The sequence below is a fragment of the Neophocaena asiaeorientalis genome, unplaced genomic scaffold, assembly GCF_003031525.2.
Source record: "Neophocaena asiaeorientalis asiaeorientalis breed wild unplaced genomic scaffold, Neophocaena_asiaeorientalis_V1.1 scaffold340, whole genome shotgun sequence".
In the NCBI taxonomy this organism is placed as follows: domain Eukaryota; kingdom Metazoa; phylum Chordata; class Mammalia; order Artiodactyla; family Phocoenidae; genus Neophocaena; species Neophocaena asiaeorientalis.
In genome coordinates this window covers 3,343,738-3,361,716 of record NW_020172733.1, presented here as the reverse complement: position 1 = coordinate 3,361,716, position 17,979 = coordinate 3,343,738, and positions in this window count along the sequence as shown.

Genomic DNA, 17,979 nt, shown 5'->3' with positions numbered 1-17,979 from the left:
ACAGTTAAGAGGAGCCTGAAGAGATAGACAACTAAATGTAATTCTGGATGGTATTGTAGAATAGAAAAAGGTCATTGGGTAAATACTAAGGAAATCTGAACAAACTATGGCCTTTTGTTAATAATCATATATCAATACTGGTTAATTAATTGCAATAAATGTATTGTATTGATGTAAGGTGTTCATGATAGGGGAAACTGTGGTGGGAACTCTGCAGTACCTGCTCAATTTTTCTGTAAATCTAACCTGTTCTGAAAAATAAAGTTTATTATTAAAAAATAGTGTTTGTTACAGAAAAAAACAGATGAGAGAAATAGGATCAACAGATAAGGATTACAATAAATATAAAAGGATTAATTATCCCCTTCCAAAGACAGACACTTTTGAATTGGGTAAAGTCAAGCTAACGAGTTAATAAAAAACTAACAAAAATAATCAGTTAAACACTATTCTGAAGAGACACTTATAACTTTTAAAAAAGTTGAAAATGAAGTTGAAATATAACATATGTCAGACAAATTCTAATCTATATTTAACAAATTCTAACAAAATACAGAAACATCAAATGAGGGGAAGAAGATGTACTCTTGGGAAACTTTTTATTTTTACAAAATATATTACACATTTAGCTCACTATTTGTCAGATTTTTTTTTTTTTTTTTGCAATACACAGGCCTCTCACTGTTGTGGCCTCTCCCATTGTGGAGCACAGGCTCAGTGGCCATGGCTCACAGGCCCAGCCGCTCTTTCTAATCTATATTTAACAAATTCTAACAAAATACAGAAACATCAAATGAGGGGAAGAAGATGTACTCTTGGGAAACTTTTTATTTTTACAAAATATATTACACATTTAGCTCACTATTTGTCAGAGATTTTTTTTTTTTTTTGCAATACACAGGCCTCTCACTGTTGTGGCCTCTCCCATTGTGGAGCACAGGCTCAGTGGCCATGGCTCACAGGCCCAGCCGCTCTGCGGCATGTGGGATCTTCCTGGAATGGGGCACGAACCCGCGTCCCCTGCATCGGCAGGCAGACTCTCAACCACTGTGCCACCAGGGAAGACCTTGTCAGATTTTGAAAAATACATTATTTAGGAGATTTTGAATGTAGGCATAAAAATGGGACTTTGTTTAGAGTGTTTGTGCATGTGTGCACACGCATGTTGGTGGTTTTGGTATCTAGTATCTTATAATGATTGAGCAGTTTTCTATCTACAATGAATACTTTAGAAGAGTTTACATAACATAGGACATATTAGTTCCTCTGGGTCAGAATATATTTTTAAATATACTTTTTGTTCCCTCTGTAGTATTGGATTTTCAGTTTTACAGCCTTGTTTTTGCTATAAACATTACCCATTTATATTTGTATGTTTAAGTATATGTTAGATATTCAAGTATATATAGATATATAGTTATAAATGAGCAAAGTTTATATATTTTAAGCATTTAGTTTGCTAGATTTTTAAATATATTATAATAAAGTTTAAAGGAGCAGTGAAAAAAAATAGCGTTTGTCTTTTTATTTCACTGACCCCTCCCCACTGAGACCTTCTAGACCCCTCAGATTCTCCTCCAAACATGGGAGCCTGGGAGGCTGGTGCTGATCCGTATGTGCTCTCAAGAAATCTTTTTGTCATCTGCTCTTTTTCTTCTCTCTTGTTCTGGCTCCTAAAGAAAAAAGAGAATAATGTTTTCTGTTGAAAGATCTGGAGTCTTCGCCAGGGCACTGATGCCAATGCTGGTGTCCAATGTTTAAGGCGCCAAGGCCCTTGCAAAGCAGCCAGTACATTTCTTCCTGCCAAATCTGCTGACTCTAGTGCTATTGATTTGATGATATTGTCTTGGGATCTGAGATTCTCATGGGAATCTTGTGAAACAGTCCTTTTAGATTCCTTGCTTGTTACTACAGTTCTTTCTTCTTGGGGCTCAGGCATCAATCTATAGGGACTGGAATTAAGGATAATCAGAGCTGCCGACACTGTGTTGCTAAGCTTAGAGCCACGGCTCTTGCATCACTGACTTTAAGAGACCTAGGAACTCTTCTTACCGATTGACTTATCTTCTAGGATATTTCTTGATCACTCATGCAAACAGACTGCTGAGGGCCTGGGCCACTTAGCCCTCAAAAGCTGTCCAGGCATGTCTGAATCTGAAGAAGAAAACAGCACAGGCTCAAGTTACATAAATATGATCATGTTGTTGTGCTGTTTAGAATTCTTCAGTGCCTCCTTTTTGCAACTTCCCGTGGCCTTATATGGCACTCTCCTATCCTGGTTTAGTACATCTCTCCAGGCTCAGCTGGAGACAAACCCTACCCCAACCCTCTAGCCCAGCAACATTGAACTATCTTAAGCAATACATTTCATAACTTTGCCAGGCTTCTCATGTCTGCATGCTTTACCCATGATGTCCAGAAGTAGCATACCATCATTATGTATTTTCACCACTGTAATACTCCTTTGTATTAGTTATCTATTGATGTTTAACAAATTATCCCCAAACCTAGTGGCTTAAAACAATGAACCCTTATTCTATCACAGTTTCTGTGGGTCAGGAATCTGGGCATGGCTCAGCTGGGTTCTTTATCCCAGGTTCTTTTTATAAGGGTACAATCAAGGTGTTGGTCAGAGCAGTGGTCTCATATGAAGGTTCAACTGGGGGAAGGTCTTCTTTGAAGCTCCCTGACTTTGGTGTTGACCAGTTCAGGTCCATATAGTCTGATGGGCTGAGGGCCTCAGCTCTTCACTGGCTATTGACCACTGGCCTCTTTCAGTTCTTTGTTATGTGGACCTCATAGGTACATCACAACATGGTAACTGGTTTCCATCGCAGCGAGTAAGACAGCAAGAGAGGATGATCAGAGGGAAAACAGAATCTTTTGTAATCTAATCACAGAGGATTACTCTACTTTAACTCCTTTAAAGTGATAGGATATATCGCTTTTGCTGTATTCTGTTTGTGAGAAGCAAGTCACTAGGCTCAGCCCACATTCAGATGGAGGGGATTATCCAAGGCCTGGAACGCCCAGGCTGGGGTCACTGAGAATGCTCTGTGGTTGGCCGGTGGAGGCAATAACTCCACCCATAACTGGTTTGCACATCCAGACTGATGACGCCACACATGCACCAAGATGCCACAACAGTACTTACTACTCACATAATGGGTCTTTCTGAAGAAAGTAGGGCAGGCATAAAAGCCAGTCTGGAATGTCTTGAGAGAAGAGAGAAGCCAGTGGCTTTATCTTTTATTGTGCTGAGGAGGTGGGACCTTGGTGAGGATTCCCACGGGAATGGTATTTGGATGGTCTAAGCTTTTCCACCAGCACCAATGGATGGAGCCCCAAGGCCTTCTCACTGTCTTGCTCTGGTATGGGGAAAATGGAAAGGGGGAGAATAGGATGTGAGTGCTGTCAGGGGTCAACCAGCAAAATGAAATTGGAGACAGACTCCTTGTTACAAGGGGCTATTTTAGAGGCGGTCTACCATATCCACTGTCATATAATTGCTTATTTACTTGTTTGCCTTTTACAAGATAAAGAATGTATTTTAATCTGTCTTTATGCTCTCAGCCCTTAGTGCATCGCCTGACATATCATGGTCACTCAATAAATGTTGGCTGAATGAATAACTGAATGACTGACTAGATGCTCTCTCCCTCCCCTCTTGATCATTATTTATCCCCTGTTGTATACCTATTGATTTGTCATAGAACTGACACACCAAGTGGCATTTATTTCTTTTCAGAACTGTATCCTTTACTAGTCTGAAAGCTCACTGAAAACAAGAATTTGTCTTGTTATAAACATTTGTACCCTCAGTATCTAGTATGATATCACACACAGATGTTCAGTTCGTGTTGCATGAAGAGTTCAGTCAATTCTACTAAGGAGAAAGGAGTAAGAAAAACGTTGAAAACGGAGAGAATATTTTAATCTGGATCTTGAAGAATAAATAAAAGTTTGACAGGAAGGGACACAGGATTGGGGAGGCTTTAGACAGAGAATAATCTAGACACACTAAGTAGCAGTAGCAAAGACAATGAATTACAAAAAAATCATGGTGTAGTAGTAGGATTGAGCTGGTTGGAGATGTGGCTAAAAAGGAGGCTCACATCCAGGTTGTGAAACTTTGTAGGCTAGATTAAGTAGCATGGAACTTCTCTCTAAGATAACGGGGAGTAATTTAAGATGTTTTAAAACTTGGGTGCAGTTTTTATTTTATTTAAAAATTTTATTTATTTATTTATTATTGGCTGCATTGGGTCGTCGTTGCTGCGTGGGCTTTTCTCTAGTTGCAGTGAGTGGGGGCTGCTCTTCCTTGCAGTACATGGGCTTCTCATTGCAGTGGCTTCTCTCGTTGCAGAGCACGGGCTCTAGGCACATGGGCTTCAGTAGTTGTGGCACGTGGGCTTCAGTAGTTGTGGCACGTGGGCTCAGTAGTTGTGGCACATGGGCTCAGTAGTTGTGGCACATGGGCTCAGTGTTTGCGGCTCACAGGCCCTAGAGTGCAGGCTCAGTAGTTGTGGCTCACAGGCTTAGTTGCTCTGCGGCATGTGGGATCTTCCGGGACTAGGGCTCGAACCCGTGTCCCCTGCATTGACAGGCAGATTCTTAACCACTGTGCCACCAGGGAAGTCCCTGCAGTTTTTAATGTAAGTAAATCTATTTTAGAAAACAATTCTGATGGTGGAGTAGAATGGATCTGAGTAGGGAGTGATCTGGAATCAATCAGGGTGGGAAATGGGTGGTTTCATTGGGACAAAATGAACTCTACCTGGAAGAAATCAGAGTGTAGGTAGAAGGTAAGCATCAGCATTCTGAGTGATGCTGAGAGGAATCCAGAGCGCTGAGATTTGCAAGGTATGGAAAGCTGAGAAAATTCCATTGAAAGGATTGTGAGGATATATAGACAATAGAGATAAAGACAATGGAAGAATCAACCAGAGAAAGACATTAACTCTGATTATCTTGATAATTGATCAGTTGGTATCCACAATAAGAACTTTAGCTCACTTTCAGTTTTGGACACATATAAGACTAATGAAAGAAAAAAAAGTGAGAAAGAAAATATCATGCCCAAAGCATTACAATGGATACAGAAAATAGTTTTTCCTGTGTCCATGAGACTAACTTCATAGACATATATTATCTCTCTAATACTCTTTCTTTTATTCTAAAGGAATTATTTCATATTTCTCAAGTCAAGTCTCAAAACTATTTTCTAATATGGAATTTCATAGCCTAAGCTTTGTGTTCAAAGAAGAATGTTGCAGTTGTTACAGGCTAGATTATTTTCCTGGGCAATTCTGAAAAGGAGAAATAGACATGTTTCACGTCTTTGGTATTCCTAGCTTAAGTTGGAGTCTGAAAGCATTGTGGTTAGAATCCGCGGTCCTATACACAGTAAGGGTCACCTTTGACTAGTGAGGCAGAAAACAGGCCACAGGACAAAGAGGTGCCCATAAGCTCTGTTTTTACATTACTATAGCCCTTCCAAAGAGCAGCCTAAGAATTCTGCATGGAATTTGCTTTCCACAGATGTTTAGTGTTTTAGAGCTGGCATAATTTCATATTTCACCATTTTAGTAGGACCTCTCACATAATTTCAGTTGTAATTTTTCTATTGGATGATTAATATTACACATGCGAAGTAACAAAATGCTTTTCTGAATTCAGTAAGCCTTTTAAATGAAGTTATATTTTATTAAGGGCAGTAGTATCTGCACACATTTGAAGCATTAGTGTCACATGTGTTAGTAGTATTTGTTCAGTTGTACGTATGATTTATCTGAACCTTTTTAGTAACTCCATTACCCTGAATAGGTTTTTGACCCACAGGTTAGAAACTGATTTGGTCCAACTTCCTTACTTCACAGATGAGGGGACAAATGATTTAGAACAGGTCATTTACATGAATTGCTTAAGGTTACAAAGGGTTCTAAGGTCGGGGTAGAACCTATAACTCCTGACCTTTAGACCAATTAATATGAGTCCAAAATAGCCAAAAGCATCAGACTTATTAACACAAAGGCAAAATTCAGTTATAATGTGTATGCTAAATGGCCTGATGTATCGATTCTAATCTTCAGAAGGTGCTCCCAGACTCTGAACTTCCTGGCATATATGACATATCATATTGGGCCCTCTATTACTCTTAAGAGTTAAAAATTATTTTCCTGATTTTCAATCTAGGTATGAGAGAGTCTATCTGCTTATCTATATATGCCCGAGCACTTGGTACTGTGGTTCAGTTTCTTTCACATTCATTTTTCCCCTTTGAGAGTAGGAAAGAGGGAATAAAGAAAGTAAAAGCCAGAATGGCTCAGCTTGCAGGAAGAGGAGCTAAAAAGGGTCAGAGGGTAGACGTTTGAGATGCTCAACGTGTGTGTGGATAGCTGTGTCCCACTGATTCCGTTGGAGGAGTGTATTTGAAGTGGCATAATAATTAGGCTCAAAAATTTACCCTCAGTGTGTCCTTTAAAGAAAAGGCTTGGGTTGAACCTTGGGATAGTTCATTTCAATGATTTTTAGGCCTCTGTAGAATGCAGCTGCAGAAGAGAAATCTCAAGAAAACTGGTGTTCTCCCTTTTGAGACCTAATACTGCATATTTTCTGATTAACCAGAGTGTTGGTGAAAACCACTTCCCTTTAACTTTCATATCAGTTATTTATGCTTTATGATTAAACCATTACTATCAAAACCACAGCATAAAATTATAATTAGGCCTCTTTTTTCTGAACTTACACATGTCTTAAAAACCTTATTATTATAAGATATAGTATCTGCACACAGAAATGTAAAGTTATCATACCCAGATTCTAAACTGTGTGTGTCATTCCTTTCAAATAACGAAAACCAGGAAACTGATAATGACATTGCAGAATTAAAATACAGATAGTTGGGCTTCCCTGGTGGTGCAGTGATTGAGAGGCCGACTGCCAATGCAGGGGATACGGGTTCTTGCCCCGGTCCGGGAGTATCCCGCATGCCGCGGAGCAGCTGGGCCCGTGAGCCATGGCTGCTGAGCCTGCGCGTCCGGAGCCTGTGCTCCGCAACGGGAGAGGCCACAACAGTGAGAGGCCCGCATACTGCAAAAATAAATAAATAAAATAAAATAAAATAAAATAAAATAGATCACTTCTTTCATTAAATATGTCAAATATTTTTCTTTCCTTGATTTGTGGATGGGTTTGCAATAAGTATAAGTTTGATTCCGAAGAAATAAATGTTTGGATGCTATTTCTTTAGAGCAAAGTTAACATATAATCTAATGTATAACAGACACTCAGTACTGTCAATCAAAAAGATCTTAAATATTTTTAAGGGAGATGGATTTCAACAAAGAGCCACTTGCTGACACTTAAGCACTTTAGAAGTGTATGAGAGTATAATGTTATGTTCTGGTGTGGAGCCAGAATGTTTTATTTTCTTACCAACATTTTATTTCCCTGAACTCTAAAAGAAGTGACAGGTTATTTTGTCTGTAATGGTGGTTATTTTCAACTTCAAAAACTTTTCTGTGATCTTAAAACCTTATAATTTGTTCACAGTTACAAGTTAATACAGGCACGGAGCAGCATCTGTATGTAATTTTAGCTGAGAGATACAGTGGGAACTTTGAGTCCTTCCAAACTTATTTCATCAGACATGCATTGTCTAGGACAAGTCTGCTGCAAGCATAATACTGAGTTAGCTTAAGTCCGATTTGTTGGAAATGTGGACATTTATGCATCTTTAGAGGGGTCTTAGCAGTGTCCTCCATCAGACTTGTCCTCTGTTATATGGACAACCAGGAATGAGGGCAGGAAGGAAGGAAACACTGTACAAAAGCTCCTTCCGCCAGGCTCTGTAGTAGTGCTTTCTCCTATTCTACATCACTTAAGTCTGCGTAAAAACTCACCTCTCCACTACAACTTTTCAGGTATTCCTTTGCTGGGCATTGCCATGATACTCCGTTTTTGGGTCTACCCTTCCTAGACAGTGACTGGCCTACTCTGCCTTTCTCCCTTCCTCTCTCTCCCTTCAGGCATTTTCCAGCAGCTTAACTGTGGCTTTCTGGAGATGCAGGACTTAACAGAAAGTAGTCTGAGGAGAGAAAAAAAAAGAGTGTTGTGGGCAAGGTTCTTCAAATCACACAGAGACTAGTTCTGCTTTCATGTAAGAAATAAATCCCATGGATAGTGCTGTGGAAGTGAGGGGTAAAAAAAATTTCAAAAAGAAAACAAAAAGGAGTTTATTTGAAAAGAAGGGAAAGAAGAAAAGGAGTGACTGTAGTGTTTTGTTGAAGTCTCAATTATAAAATATATGGAGTTAGGAGGCACCAAATTTTGTAATAAAGTTAAATTTGGAGACAGTCTATTGTTTACATGATCTTAGGATAAATGTGGGCAATGTCAATTTAAAGATTACAAGTTGGAGAGAAATGATAGGAATTGTATCCATTTTTTAAAACTATCTGCCTTATTATATCCAGTCTTTACACTTGCAATTGTGCCCAACTTAAAAAAAAAAAATAAAGCAAGGCTTCCCTGATAGATTATTAGACAAATTGATTAGGTAAAACTTTGGATGGAGTAGCTTCTCTGTAGACGTCTAAAAGTGAGTCTTTATCACTTAAAAACAAAACTAGGGACTCTGCATGTTATTTTCCATGCAAGGTTCTTGTCCTGGCAGTAAGGACAGGGACTGCAGTGCTTTCTGGTGGCAGCAGAAGGCTGGCAGTGAAAAGTATGTAACAATGCCTCTGTTATCTGTTTCCAATTCTTGCAGCATAGAGCTGGAATCCAGAAAATGTGCCGCCTTGAATAATTCAACTTTCAAATCACTTGGTGTTCATGACAATTTTGATTTACTTTTCCTTAACATTTTATTCTTTGCTTAGTTTTCATCCCCAGTTTTTCTTTTTTCTTTAAATTCCTCTGGCTTAAGTTCTTTGATTTTTAGATTCAGTATGATGATCTCCTTTAGAAATATTAAGCAAGGCTATCTAGTCAGAAACAGGATATACAAAGAAAGATATATGAGAAAAATCAAAAACAACTTCTAAAATAAGAAGTTAGCCTGAGTTTTACAAAGCTTTATGATTTTATAACGACTCTCTTACCCCACTCTAATGTTCTAGGAGAGCTTTAGAGCTCACTTCTTACCCGGAATCTCCTTTGTAGATAACAAGCTTGACATGCTTTAAATATTTATAGTGGGACCCCAGAGTGTTACAGAAAACAATGCAGCTTCCAGCATATGGACTATGAAGCCAGAATCTTCATTAGTGTCACACATGGTGATAGAGTGGAAATAAACAGTCTAAAACAGGCAAGTCTGGCGAGGCTGGATCAGCTAAAGGATGAGAAACATTCACATGTGTCCTCCCAATATGTGTTTGTGTTTTCTTCTGATTTAAAAAATAATTTTTGTTTAAACAGCAGGAAAATGTTAATGAAGAAAATGTACACTGAAAAATATAATTACTATCTTCCTACTAAAGCTTGTATTTTCTTTCTCTACTCTCTGTCTGCCTCTCTCTCTCTCTCTCTGTCTCTCTCTGTCTCTCTGTCTCTCTCTCTCTCTCTCTCTCTCTCTCTCTCTCTCTCTCACACACACACACACACACACACACATCCCCGAGCTTGTCTTTGCTGGCCTTCATTCTCTCCTCCTCCCCACTGGCTTTCTCCACACGACTGTGAACATGGCTGCAAGCAGCAGCTCCAATGCTGTAAACATGGTAGTTTCGCCACTGTGAGGAAAGACAGGGTCCCTGCTTCTGTATGTAACATGTCTATGGAAAAATGCTGATTAACCAGAGTTTGAGTCTTGTGCCAATCCTTCGCACCAGTCCCTGTTACTAAAACGATGGGACCATTTGAATGGCAAGCCTGGTTCTTGTGACCATGACTGGCAATCTCACTAATGTCAAAAGTTAGAGCAGGGGAGGACCAGGTCTGCCAAAGAAGAGGTTGCATTTACTAGAGGAAGGGGAAAGGGGCATGTTCAACCGATAGAGATACAGGTGTCTACTCTATGGAAAGTTAAGGATACAGTGAGAATTGCCAGACACACTGTTTTGCAAGATCTGATGAGATCTTTCACAGAAGACGGCAACATCCTTATTGATGCAATAGACATTTATTAAGTGTCTCCAACTGTAACCCTTGACATGCAGTTTCTCCCATCCTGGGACATAGGAGTGAGAAGTAGGTGATACTCAAATCCAAACCCCTTTCCCTGGTGGAGTGGTTTACACATGCTTCTTGTGACTTTAGAGTGTCCCCCTGCAGCCACAAGAGGTTGTTTCTCTAACTCCAAATTAATTCTCTAATTCATCAGAGGCCACTGCTACTGACACTACACAATATCACAGTCAGGGCTGCCCTGCTGATCTCCTTCCTCTGTGCCTGTGCACACACTGAGCCAGCCCACACACTTTGTTATTGGCCTCTCACCGCACCCATATGGACAGACCGAATCATGACTCGGGGTTTGTCATCTTCCCTCTGACACCATGCCCATATCCTCATGCTTGTCAATACTTGCTTTTTTTCCCCATCACTTTCATCTTCAGCTGAGGTAAGAAATAGCCTTCTTCTCTCCAATGAAATAACTCTTAACTGGCTCCCAAGTAGCATCCTTTGTACCGCCCTAGAGATAAAAACCCTTTCTTAGGCTCAATTTCTTAAAATTCTTCACCTGAGGCTCCTAAACTCAGTTGTTGGGAACTGATACTGCTTACTATGAATCCCTCAAGTTCTGTCCCTGGCACACTTCTGCTGGTGCCTCAGGACTGAATCCTACCACCTCTACCCTGCTCACTCAGGTTCAACTAAAAATGATACTCCTCATAGGTCAGGAGGTTTACTTGACTCTGGACTTGTTCAAGGGTCTCAGTCACTTCTCTTTCAAGCAGACTCCTTGAACTTGCATGCAACTAGAATCTTCCAAGTCCTTCTTGTTTTATTTCTTGATATATTGAAATTGAGATTGGATGTACATTTTGGGCTTTTGTCATGCACCCTTGCTACATGGCTAGCTCTAATATGAAACAGAATGAAATAAGATCAAAACCAAAAGAATACAGAAAAGGTCAGGAGAATACAGACCAAGGACTAACTGATTCCAACTGGGGGAATCAGGTAACAATTTAAGAAGACGTGATATTTGAGCTGAGCTTTGAAGGGTGGGTTGGATTTTGATTGGGGTTATGGAAGCATTTCAGCTTGAGAGACAGAGTTGTGACATCCGTAGTGAGTTTGGGGAAATGAAAGTACACATCCACAGAACTTTGGGGGACTAAAATGTATTCTCAGAAATCAATTAAATTTTTTCCCTTCATAGTGGGTCCAAATATAAGTCAAACCACTCATATGTTGAAAAATGAATACAGAAAAAAGATTATTGAATCCCTTCCATGAATACTGAAGAGTTCCGTCTTAACTGGGAGGGAGGGAGTATTATGAAAGGGCCAGAGCAAGGAAGTAATATTGTTTTGAAAAATATTTTTGAAAGCAAAGTATATGTTGGATAAAGAACTGCTAGACTGAAGATAAGATGACCAGTTAAGAAACTACTGTGGATTGAGAGTGACCAGTTTATTAAGTAGCCTGAATTCAGAGGGAATAAATCAGGAAATAATTTTGGAGGTCAGGTAGAGGGAAAGGGCTGCTCTTCTCTGACTGATGCTGCTGTTGTTACCTTGGCAGCTGGTGCTTCCTGTAGGGCAGATGTCCGAATGCTTCTCTTCCTGTTGGAGGCTCTTCTGTGTCTCCCCTGAGACCCTCCCCCAAAGGTCTCAGGACCTCCATTTTGTACCATCCCCTGTCATGAGTGATACTTTTTCCAGCTTACTCTTCAGGGCAACCTTCAGCTTTTCAAGCTTCTGTCCTGGAGGCAGATCCCCCCCCGCCATAGTCTTTTCTGTTGGATACTCTTCCCCCACCAGACAACTCTCTTAGGCTAGGATCTGCCTTACTTCAGTGACATTTGTGTGGCCCACCAGAACTGGGCTCTGCCTCCAGGTCTGCAAAACTCTGGAAATGCAAGCTGCCTTTCCCAATGCCCCTCCCTCTTCTCTCTACTCACCTAGCCGCCAAACGCAACTGCAGCCAGACGCCACCTCCAAACTGCTCCAGGTGCATCTCATACCTAGACTCTCTGCCCTCCAAACACCAGGGGTTCATTAGGTTCTCTCAAGGACTCTTCTACTTCACTCCTGCATTATCCCTGGATGAGCCAAGGGGTTTATCCAGTTTACCCACTTAGAAAGAAGCATCCAGTTGGAGAAGGAGATGCCTGTTGACTTTCCCTATGAGTATGCCACCCCCACCAATCTATCCAAAGATTCCTCTTTGCCCCTATCACTAGGAATTCATCCTAATAACCCCCTTAGAGGGAACTTCTCTCTAATGAATCTCTATGCTTATCTTCCATAGACTATTAGAAATGATGGCTTCTGGAACAGTTGGTAAGTCCTGTTATGATAGGTCTTTTATAGAGGTCCTATTTAACATTCTTTTATATTCATAAATGTGAATACGAATGAAAGGTTCTCAGTAGGAATTGCCAAGATCCAAGTTTGGAGTCTGCCATTTCCTAAGTATATGACAGGAACACTCAGTACTTCACTTCCCTGAACTGGAAAAATGGGGTGCTAATTGTACCTATCTTCAGTGATACGATACTGTGAAAATTAAATGAATAATAAATCTAAAGAGCTCAGGTTATTGCTTGACCATAGTCTTATACGGTCTTTGCTTCTTGTTGCTCTCACATCACAATAGTGGGGTAATAGTGAAGATTCTTACGACAGGGTTTCTCTCAAATATCTGAGTTAAAAATATGTTCTCTATTTAAGTGATGAATTACGATAGATCCACTTTAGTTTGGTCAAAAGTGTTAAGATCAAAAATGGATCCAGTCACTCCGCTAAGGGCAAATTTTGTTCATTGAGTCAATGAACTGGGGTCAGGTAAAATTTTCAAATACTAGGAATTAATGTATCAGGGCTTATGGCTTTGAAGAATGGGTAACAGATTATTGGGCTGGAGATGAAGAGACCTGAGTTCTACTCATGGATCAACAATTAACAGTGTGTGAATACAGACAACTCACTTAATTCCCTGGGCCTTGGTTTTCACATTTGACAAAGGAAGGGGTGCACTGGACGGGAAGATAGCACGGTGAAGAGAGCGGACTCTGGTGACAGAGAGAACTAAACCCATATGAGCTCTGCTGTTTACCAGATCTGTACTCATGAGCAAATTATTTCACCTAAGTGTTGTTCCTCTATGTGCAAAAAGAGGAGATTAATTGTGCCCGTCTCCCAGGGTTGTCGTGAAGATTAGAGAATTCATCTAAGTGCTGAGCCCAGAACATGGCACATAATAAGCATCCCAGAATATTATTTTAATAATGACTACCTACTATTATTTCTGGTTTCATGATTAAGTCCATGGATCATCAACTGAGGCTATGAAATTTGTATCTGTACTGACCCTGTTTCCTGAGGTCACCCTTCTGTTATTTGGCTACTGTCTCCTTCTACTGTTCTCCTGACACATGAATTAAATACAATGATCTCCTTTTAGTAAGTGTACTTGGGTCTCTTTTAAATACATAGTCTTTAGTAGTAAACTGAAAGCACATTTATGTCTTTCCACATGCAATTTGCCAGTAAGCAATCTACCTTTCTTTTACTTTATACTTATTTCTTTTGGTCTGGAAGACAAGTGGCCAGTGTTTTATTTTCACAGTAGACTGAAGATATCCATCCATTTAGCATTGATTTCAGTAAATATTTATCAACATATTGCCTGCTATGTGCTTGGCCCTGTTAGGTCCTTGGGACACAATGTCAGAAAGGCATGATCTCTGGCCTCAAATAGGTTTACAGTGACTAATACCTAGAAATATAACAGATCTTGGGTGCCTTGTGGAAGCTGGAGTATGCATGTATTTAAATTGGTCTTTAAGGTGGCAAAAGTAATTTCTACTAGGTGGTATAGTCTTAAGAATACTTTAGAAGGCTGTTTTATTTTCCCTCAATATTTCTTCTTCTAGGTGACTAGGTCCTGCTGAAGAAAATGGCCTAAACATGGGTCTGGTGTCACTACAAACTCTCCAACCTTAGGTGGCTTCTCAATGCTTCTTGGCCATCCTTCAATATTTCCCCCAGCAACTCCCTTTGTGGCTTCATCAGGACCAAAACCTTCCTTTCAGACCTCCTCCACTTATCTGACACCTCTCATCCGCTGCCCTGTCCTTCCTTTTCAGAAAGTGACTTACTTACCTCACAGAGAAAGTCGAAATCTGAAAGTGGAATTCCTCAACTTCCTGCCACTACACTGACATATTCACCTGGGTTGTAACCCACCCTTTAGCAGCCGGGTATCTCTTTCTACCCAAGGCCAGGCCATCCACTGCTTCACAGGATCCCATCCTTGCCTCTTTCTTCTCTCAATCTTCAACTGTTCACTGTCTCCCGGCTCCATCCTGTCAGATTTTAAATGTGCTCAAGACACTTGTCTTTAAAAAGTTTAGAAAACACAAGCCCTTTTCAAACATGCGTCTCTCAGATGCCACTCTATCTTCATAACGAAGCTGTTTGAACTTCATTCTGAGCTCACTGTCTGCGCCCCCTCCGCCCTGGTTCACATTCATCCTACTCCCGTTTCATATCAACAGCTCCATGAAGGCTGTCGATGATTTCGTTTTTGTGAAATCCAATAGGTATTTATCACTCATTTTATTTGACTTTCTCCCCTTCTTACTTGACTACACCTGTCCTTCTGGAAATACTTTGGTTCTTAAGTAATCTAATTTTGATTCCTATTTCAACATTCTGTCCTGATTCTTTAAGGCAGCCTCTTGAAATGAACCCTCCTAATAGCTCTTTTTCCAATTCCAGCTGTGATTAAACAATCCCACAGAGGTGGGCATATCTCTATCCTTGTTCCTATATTAAGAAGAGATATGGGGCAGAGGAGAGAGATTGAAAGAGAGAGACTGAAAGAGAGAGAGGGGGGCGAGAGAGAGACAGAGAGAGAGAGAACGAGAGAGAGATGATAGATGTTTCCAATATGCTTTGAGAAATGCTGGGCCAAGTTTTGAGAGGAGAGGCTGGTGGGGATCTGTGGTTACACAACACTCAGGGACTACTCTGGAAAAAATAAAACCCTGAGTATTGTTTTAACTCAAAATAGAGACAAAGTGAGAGGGGATTTAAATAAGTTCACATTTGGGGCTTTGTAATAATAAGTGCAGAACCGTGCCTGCCAGTTCTCACTGATTAGTCATAGATGTGGTTTCCATGGTGATTTCACACATAGGCTGAGTTCCCCACCCTGCTCCTCCTACCTTCACTGGAGCTTACATTAGGTGAGACAAACCACAAGAATAATTAATAAATATTTCAATGCTTTAAGGTCTGATCCAGATCCTGGAAGGCTACTGTCAAAAATAGGTAACTTAGCTTACCATTCCTTATTTTGTATTCACTCAGGGAAATGGGGATCTAGGTAATTTCCAGATTTCCAACTTCATATGCCTCATGTTCAGTGGGCATGTTAGAATGTTTGTTTCCTTCTGGAAGAATGGAGGAAACATGACAGTAAGAGATGATATCTGGTCCGCATTTCAGCAACTTTTCTATTTTGGATACTTCAAATTTTGTGTGTTCTCAGCATCACCTCAAAAGTAAAGGAAAGTTAGAATAGCACCTATTGTATTTACCTAAGACCACATAAGTGAAAAAAGGCTATGTAAGGCATTCCTTAGGCAGATGTAGTGTACGTTCAAAGTGATTTCTAAGAGTTCACTTAATTTAGCTATGCCAGACTGAAGATGGTTTTATCTTTAAATTATATACATTGAATAATTTTGGTCAAGCAAATCACGTGGTAGATAGATGGTTAGATAGAGAGGTTATGCTCACAGTTCCAAAAATAAGAATGTTTTCATTTATAATATTAATTAAACAAAACTGTATATTTGTTTTACTGTACTATGTGACAGGGACCATTACTTTTTCTTAAAACAGATTGAAATTCTTTTTAAGAATTTTTCTTAGAGTCACTAAAAAAAAAAAAATGTAAGGTCCACAGTGGAGGCCTTGAAATGTATTTGAGTTTTGAATACATTCACTATGCAACTGAGAGTAAGTCTGGTAAATAAATATGCAGCTTGGGCAATGGGTTAACAAAAAGTATGCAGCAATAAAATAGGTAAAGTGATTTTCTCATATGGCTTATAATTGGGCTCTGAAACACACTTTTCCAACCATTTTTCCTGCACCTGCAAATAAAATTAGGAAAAAGCAAACAATCAAAAAACAATATAAAATTATGCTTGCTTCAAAGCGTCTTTCTTACTTTAATTTTCTGTAAAAACTACATGCGTTTACATGAAATATATTTTTGGTCTCAGTTTACACAGGTGAGTATATGAAGTAATGGAGACCCTGCATTTCTGTTGAGTCCATTTCAGTTTTTATCACCCTAATAGTTGAGGAATTCTTTCTATATTTGTGTGCAGTGTAAAAGGATGGAACTAAAATAATCAGTGTCCATAAATCTTACCTCTATAGAATATCTCAAAAATGGCCGTGCAACGCCTACTTTTCTCTCTAACCTGTTTGTGAAACTTGGTTGACTACATACAATTCATTTGAGCTGCATAGACCTCCATTGGATGCCAAAATATTGATTTCAGCTTTTGGTTCCCACCCTATTTTGTTTCATAAAGGAATAAAACATTTCTTCAAATTCCTGTATTATATCCCAAAGTGCATCATCCATTTTTGCTACCCTCCCTTTAAAATAAAGATCCGATATCCATATTGACCTTTTTCAGTCCACAAACTCTTCCACTCCCTGGTGATTGTGTGTTTTTTATACTTTATTTCAAATCATAAAATTACAGCGACATAAAATGTTAGGCTTGTAAATGGTCACAGAAATGATCCAGTCCAGTCTTCATAATTCATAAAGAAAACACATTGAGACCTCAAAAGTAAGAGTAAGTAAGAGATTTGACATATTTGTGTTTTGGTGTGACAATGTCCTTGAGTATCAGTCTAACTAGTCCATATTTTTATAAAATAAATGGCTATAATATTTGAAAAATGTAATGTATGTTGAAACAAAACGGCACAGGTGAATTTTTGTTTGGTGTCATATTCTCCTGAGTGAAGGCATTTACTTGGCTCTTTGCAAACACACCAGTAGAGTCTTATATTTAAACCGCTCAGTCATCATCATGTTAGCCAGGCACCTCCCGAGCTAGAACAGAGTTGTATTATTAGCTCCTCCCATTGCTTCCAGAGTTTTGTAATTCAGGCTGGACTGGGAAAGAGCACTCCTTTCTTCTTCTGTCCTTGGAATGATGCCATCCTTTCCTTCATTTGTTTGCTGAGGCTCCTTGCCTTATTTTCACCCCATCCTGGTGGCATTCCACCTTATTTGGCATTCAGTCATGTCACTGGGGTAAACTTCAAGACTGGCTTCTGTGTATTCTGATCTTCTGCCATTTTTTTTTCCTGGCGAAAAAGTCTACTGGTTATATGCCACAGTGTCCAATTCCAATTTAACACCTCCTTAGAGGAAAGTTATTCTTGCTTTGTCTAAATGTATTATATCTTTGCCTTAGTGTAGAATTTTAAATAAATCTTAGTGATAATAATTTTTCCTGACCTTTTCTATCCCTAATAGATTGCTAGAATTTTGTCTCAGTAGCAAAATGAAATGAACAATATATTACTTATTTAATACTTTGTCTAGAAGGAAGCATTTTGTCTATATGGATCTTAGACCATAAACGATCAAGAACTTCTTTTCAAGAATAATTGACAGAAAACCAATTTTCAGGAGCAAGACACATCAGTTCATTATATTTTGCAGAATTCCAAATATAAAGGCCATTTAAACAGAAACGATTGTGTAAATGTTTGGAAAAACTTACATCCTTTTTTTTTTTTTTTTTTTTTT